This window comes from Hyalella azteca, unplaced genomic scaffold (genome assembly GCF_000764305.2).
Source record: "Hyalella azteca isolate HAZT.00-mixed unplaced genomic scaffold, Hazt_2.0.2 contig2099, whole genome shotgun sequence".
NCBI lineage: Eukaryota > Metazoa > Arthropoda > Malacostraca > Amphipoda > Hyalellidae > Hyalella > Hyalella azteca.
The window spans coordinates 97,292-104,923 of record NW_025932386.1 but is presented as its reverse complement, the minus strand read 5'-3'; positions in this window follow the sequence as shown (position 1 = coordinate 104,923).

Genomic DNA, 7,632 nt, shown 5'->3' with positions numbered 1-7,632 from the left:
GTCAACGAATCTCTGTCCTCAGCTAGAAAAATATAACCAGTCGAGCTTAATGGTGCCCTTTGACATGTAGCGCCCGAACACGTTGATTAAGGTTGACCTTTGATTTTCTTAGTGAAGCCCTAATTTTGCTCGACTACAATTGTGAGACTTTGTGTGAGGCTGCAGCGAAAGACTTGTAAAGTGTATATGATTATAGCAACCCTGCCGCATTCTGATTTTCGTCCGGTCAAGCCTTTCAGCAGATTTTTTCTGTGATATTAAACTCACTCAAACGTTCAATCAACGAATAATCCAAGAAGACTATTATCTAATAATTACACTATATCAGCAGCCGCAAAATGTGAGAAGAGATACAAATTTTTATTGGCGCCTTTTAGTATTTTACCTGCAACGTCAAGAGTTTCTTATTGAGTCGATGACTGACGCAGAGACAAATTTGAAGAGTCTACACATTTTTTTGCGTTCTTCGGAATCTGGTACGACCATACAGATAGCAAATAAAGGCGGTAGTCGTTCGACGCTCTTTCCTCGCAAAGCACAAAGACTTAATGCAGAGATGGGAGGCTACGAGCGACCACAGCCGGGGCAGGCAGCAGCTGAGGGCAGAAGTGTTCCTGATATCGTCGGCAGTGTAGTGATACGGTGGCAGTGTAGTGATACGGTGGCAGCGTAGTGATACGGTGGCAGCGTAGTGATACGGTGGCAGTGTAGTGATACGGTGGCAGCGTAGTGATACGGTGGCAGCGTAGTGATACGGTGGCAGCGTAGTAATATGGTGGCAGTGTAGTGATACGGTGGCAGCGATATGGCAGCGACTGTCGCCACCGTATGCAGTGACAGCAAAAAGGAATCAACAAGAAGAAACTGAAAAATTAAGTCAGTTTTTCAGCAGACAGATCAGCTGAAAAATGTACTGAAAAAGTCAGTATATAAGTCAGCGGAAGTCGAATACAGCGACTGAGAAGATTATTCGAGCCACAGCAAATGCATCTTGAGTTGATCTACGTGGTTGGAATGTCTTGCAAAAGCTAAGCAAAGCTATTGATTCGTAAGTAGAGTATAATTCTACCCTTTTAGGCGTTGATAGCAATAGCAGTTTATCGAATTGATTATGGTGGATGTAGCAGAGTATTCGCGACATTCTGTAATATTTTACCTGATTATGTCATGATATAACTCTTTTGTGTGTAAATTTTAACAAATTTCAAAGTTATACAATGTGCTCTGAACGAATTTTACTCTGATAAAATCTAAATCCGCAGTCATAAATAGATAATGCTGATTAAAATAATGTTCCATTGTAACACAACGATTAGCGAATAGAGATGTAGAATTTTAGAGATAATTTTGCCCCTTTTCATTAAATACCCGTGCTATTTAAATTTATACGAGATAAATTAAGCTGAAATATTTTATTGAATTTAAATAATGCAAAGGCTAAAATATCAGAGTATCTAAGACTCACCTAAATGACATATAAATATATGAACATAATTCTCATAATATGCATAATATTGAGGCAGTAAAGCTTCTTAATAAATTTAATTTCACGTCTTACCCCATTTTGCGGCAGTCGCTGCAAAAAAACAAAATCGAACGCTGCAACAGCCACTGCAGAACGATAACTATAAATAATAACATTAATTTCAATAACGTTAGAGTATTGTGAATGCACGAAGCAGTAAATAATTGTAAGCAAGTATTATCGAATATACGTACCGATAAAATGGAAGCCACAGTAAAGAGTGAATTAGGTAAGCTGAGTACATGTTTATGAACGACGAAGCGAGTTTATGAACAATTATAAGGCCGATTGAGTCAGGTGACGCTTAATTAATGGTGCCGTCTGACAACTGCCATATGTGAAGAAATTGCGATCACATTGTTCATCGTGCATATACAATGCTACTAAAAAGGCATACAAGCGTGAAATTATTTTAAATGGAGTGTGGCGAACTACAAATGTTTGAACTTTGCGTGACCTGACAGAACATTGTTCGTAAATTGAGCGCTTGGGACCGAGCCGATTATTTGCGATAATAATCATGGATTAGTTCAGGTTAATCTAAGATTAGTTGAACTCAATATTTAGGAAGTCTGCCCACTCTGATGGAAATTGCATTGCAATCAGCACATTAAAATCTACTTTTGATTGCCAATGAAATTTGTTCATCTAATAACCCGTGACTACGAACCGAATTAGCTGACAAAAATATTTCACACAAATTTAAACCGTGATGATGGAAGTTGAATAAAAGTTAACCGAACTTTTTAAGCATTATTTAACGAAGATAAAGTAGTTTTCAAAAATTTCGACGCAAAAAATTTTGAGTCGAAAAGTTTCTTGTCTGCTGCAACAAAATAATTTTCCAAGGAAACGCTCAGGACCACAATCTCGGGTCTCTGTGGGAGGGGACGGCTCTTGATAGCTGCTAATTCTTACATTTTATCGTGAATTAATTGTACCATATTATATACCGACGATACACGGTACTTATCGTGTCAGAAATTAAACTGGAAGTAAAATCTTAATTTTCCGTTCGTATCTTTGGTCATGGAAAATGCGAAAATAAGAAGAGATGGTTTTGATAGAAAATATTCAAAACTTTGAAACTTTAAAATAAACTTCCAGTTTGGCGTTAATTATATTAAAGATATAAAGGTAAAATAAATGTTATATAATAAAACAGGACTTTATGAGGAGTTTCGTATTAAATGTGATTTCGAACAGGTCATTCTTCAATGAATGTTTTTGGTTGCAAAATTATAAGCCGGATTCGGGATGATGGGATGCGGAGTAACAGTTATTTATTATAATTTTATATATAATTATATTAAATTATAACCTCAAATTGTGGTTATAATTTAATTTGGGCTCACGTGCAGGCTCTTACAAAAATTAGGTGATAACGAATAAAAAGAATACTGTGCGGTGACAACTCCGAAGAAGTGCATTAAAAAAATGGGTCAGGCTGGATAAATTCATTTTTCAGGCAAAATGTAGCTGTAGTTTTATCACATATGTTGCTTATAACTGCGTAGTAAATGAGCCTAAATGATCTCAATTATTATTATTTTAATCATCATTAGTTGTGAAAATGGGTTTAAAAATTCAATCCTAGACATAATATTCAATGTATTTCGAAGGTAGAAGGAAAAAATTTTGCACAAAATTTACATTTCTTTATTCGAGACAATTATCGCACTGTATTCCAATGCATCTAAACTACTATCGTACATGATGCAGTAATCGGTCAAAAATAGGACTCTTATCTTAATACAAAATATAAATTTATCTCTGATGATGGATGCAAATTCTAAGACAATTATGACTGATGAAACGATAAAACTAGACATATAATAATTGGGAGACATAAACTACGTAATTTCGGCTACGTAAAACTACGAGAAATACCATAGCTAATAACTGAACGTTAAGAGAGAGGACAAAGCTACCATCCTTGGAAATGACGATAAGGCTGCACGTAAATTCTAAATCATGGAAATTTTGGCTTCGAACTTATGGAAAACAATAATATGATCATTGAATGAAAAGCAATAAATTTTACCAAGCCTGACCAACATTAATAATAAAAACCAACTGTATTAATAAACACAAATGAAAAATACCTGCCTTAAGTCGATCAATCTTCACCTACGAAAGATTAATCAAAGCCCACAAAATACATTTTCGTACAATTTTGATGTTAGCGATCATTTGCTAAAAAGTTCAGTGTGCCATGTAAATTATATTAAACAAATATGTTCCTTGCTCTTGTTTTCACTAAAATAGCCTTTTATTTGCCTAATTTATTACAAGTATAAGCACTGTTCAGTAACCAGTCTTAACTGTAAATTTCTCTGATAACAACAGTGAACAGCTTTAATTACCGCCGGGAAATATAATTAGTAAAATATTTCAGTATCAAGTGGAATTGCCACGTAGCAATCGATACGCGATATACTCGACGCACAGATCTTTTAGATTGGACCCTCTTGGGCTTTTTTCTCGCTATCGTATTCATGTTATATTCTTGAAGTCCTGGCGAACTATGAAATGTCTGACTATCTTGTAACAAACTGTATTCGAAAAGTTTATTGAGAAAATCTCGAATGAAAATCGAATCGCATATCTTGTTGAAAAAACCCAAATTAAAAATATTTCAAAAAGTTCTCATTCCATATATATAAGAAATTGCCAAAATATGCCAAACAAACGATTCAAAAAGAATAATCTTTACGTCTTGCTACAATTCGACGATGATCTTCCCAATGCGATTCGTAAACTTGTGTAAATTCTACAACATGTCGAGACTTTTTCTTTACTATTTTCATAACGTTTACTCTGCGGTTGACCTTTACGGTGAAAAAAACATTATGTAAGAAATTGGTTTAAAACATTCAGATAACATATATTATAGGATAACTTATATAGTTCTTCGCTTGTAAAGAAGTTTTGTAACAATTTAACCGTATTAAAATTACCTATTGTCATTTACTCATGAAAGCAAATGAAAAATCACGAGACGGCCACGTTAACATTTAATTTAATCTAACCACATGGGTAGAAGAAGTTAGGCTCCTACCATAAACAAATGGTACAAAATTATGGTCATCATATAGCGAGCAGATGAAAACTCAATGTGAATTAAATAATTTCATTTATTTCATAAATTTTATTAAAGAAATTAAATTTAGAGTCCAGTTATCAAGCTTGAATTTCATATTATCTGTCATCAATAATATTTGTTACAACTTTTCCTATTGAATTTTAGGGGTCGTACGTTACATCCTCTGACAGCCTAAAAATTTGTTTAGTGTCATTGGTTGTTGGATAAAATGTTATATCATCCTTATAGTATACAAAGGAAGCGTTCTAGTCATAATTTTTCAAATCCCCCCTATCCAGGATAAGATATCTGTTATTTAAGATATCTGTGATAAGAAATCAATCCTCTAGGTAAGACATCTGTTATTTTAGTCTAAACATTGTCCTCTTGGTAAATGAAGCACTCAAGGCAAATATTACAGCCTCCTACGCAACCTTCAAGCTTATATCCTGCAGAATTTCAGAGAGGCCGAGCAAGCAAATGCATAGCACGGCGCACTACAATGCTTCAGTCTCCTGTGAATACAAATCATTTACGTCTTGAGCAAATGCGTATTGTGTGGACGCGTCTTTCGCAGCGAGATATATTGCGCAAAATGAATAGAATGTGAATAGCAGGAATACATTCCATTCTGTGGCGCAATTGAAATAATTGACGAGGAATATTTTCGATGTGTGATGGTTAACGCATATGCTATAGCTAAAAATGAGTGCTCGATTGACGGGAGTTGATAACTCAAGATGGATTGCTACTTAAAATGAGACCATCATCGCAATAATATTTGTGAAGATAAAAACTCAATTGGAGAAATATTAGATGATCAGTCCAGCTGACAGGGATCAGATGAACGCACCCACTGCTTATATTTGCGCTCACCGCAGTAATAAAATCTCTGCAATAAAGATTTTCCTGTTTGCAGTTATATGAATTCTAACTGCACTTGAGAGACTAAAATTTTATTCATTTATCAACACAGGCAAACAAACATCGGAATATTTATAACCACTGCTACATTTTAAAGCGCAGTTGGATGGATGTGTTTGTTCGCATCATAAATACTGTGTCATGTGTTTTTTTTTCAGTCAGCCGAACGCACGCGCGTTGTGCGATTGGCGTTAGCCGGACCAAGTTTTGTTTGTTTATTAACAAAGTCGTAGGATACGCGGGCGACAGGCCTATTTTAACAGAATAAATTGAGCCAGACACAATTTATATTTTTTGCGAGCAGCTTTGTAGTGTTAATTTGATGTTGCCACTCGTATCCCGCTATTTGTTTACGTTCAAGCGCTGGGAAAATTGGCTTGCTGGCCGCTGGGCTTCTAGAAGCGATCCCGCATCGTAATGGCGATTTATCAAGCGTTGGAAGCCTAAAACATTTATCTATTTTAAAGTATATTCAGGGTGATTAATTTTGTATAATTAAAATATCTAATTCGTAGAAATAACACACCGAGAACATGGAAAATTTTAGAATTTACTTTATTTTTTATTTTTTACTTTCTTTCAACTTTAGTATTTCCATTACATTTCACTGTCTAATTTACATCAGCCAATGAAATTCAAAAGTTTTAATTACTATAAGTTAGCTAAACCTAATAACATATGTTGATAGCTGAGCGGTTTCAATTTTCTATTGAAATTATTATCATTTATGAGAGGAGTCTAAAAATTTGTAAACACTGTTTCCACAAATCAACAGCATTTTCGTGACGAAGGATGCTGGCGTGGGCGCCCCTGTACTGGTCAAGGGAAGATGTCGTGCAGGGAGTTATTACTGATAATAGATGGCAGCGACTATGAGCCATCGATGTCTAAAATATGGCCGCTGCTAAACTCACGTGATTTATGATGTTTCGCTAGACCCGTTCGGGATCGCCTTTGGATGTAATTCAAATTTATAATGCCTAGAGATGATAGGATCAATCATGATCGCTATCAATGTTTAATATGTGATAAGAACGGTTGAGTGATAGAGGATAATGTAATAACGATTGTTAAAGGTCGAAATTAAATAGAACAAATGAAGTTTATTTACAATAAATATTTCATACATATGCCGTCTGGTGGAAATAAAGTGTTCCGTTAGAATAGTCTTTAAGTGACGACATCAAAGGGTAGTCTAAAGGCTGAGAGAATTCACAGTGAAAAGAATGCGAGCAAAAAATGGCAGAGCTCTGAGGAATCGAAAAAACGAACTCGACTACAAACGATGCGCAAGCAGAGCAGCGACGATACAAAGTTGGTCGGCATACGCGCTGCTTCTGAACTTTTATCAGAAATGCAATAGCCGGAGAGTTTTTTGGCTCGCCGTGCCTTTCATAAATGTCGTTGAATACGGAGGAGATTGCAAACATTTCAGGACATTATTCCGCATGAGAGGATGCCTGTGAGCGGTAGGCATTGAGAATCAAAATAAGCGAATCGTCTCATATTGACCGTAGGTGTTATTTATGTCGGGTGAAGTGTAAACTTGAATACGAGGATAGCGCTGCCTAGACTTACTGGAGAGCAGCGTGGTTAAATAGCTTTATAAATAACCAAACCAATTCCGCTTTAGTGTTATATAGTTTCTATTCAATGCGGTAAATTATTTGAAATTGAGGGAGGAATTCATGAAATATCCTGTGTTCAATTTGTGTCGTATGCAGTGGATATTTAATAAAAATTTTATTTAGTGGGTCTTATAGAAACCGGAATCAAAAATAGGAAAATTAATGTAGTAGGACATGGAATTACAGCGAGGAAAAAATTGTCGACCTCTGCAGAGGTAAATCTCCGTGACAGCCGCCTAGTAAATCTTGTGGCAAAAAGCGTCTGCTGACTGGATGTTCAGCTTCTAAATGACGAGAAAAAATCGTCAGGTTTCGTATTGGTGGCTTTCGGGCTACAGAAAATCAATGGAGTCTTCAGTTTTCCCTGCGCGGCCTGGACTCATTCTCGCTCGTCAGAGGCTGCTGATTTTGTAGAGATTTATCGCTCGCTAAGAAAAGAGCTATGGAATTGCCAGTCACTGGATTTTCAG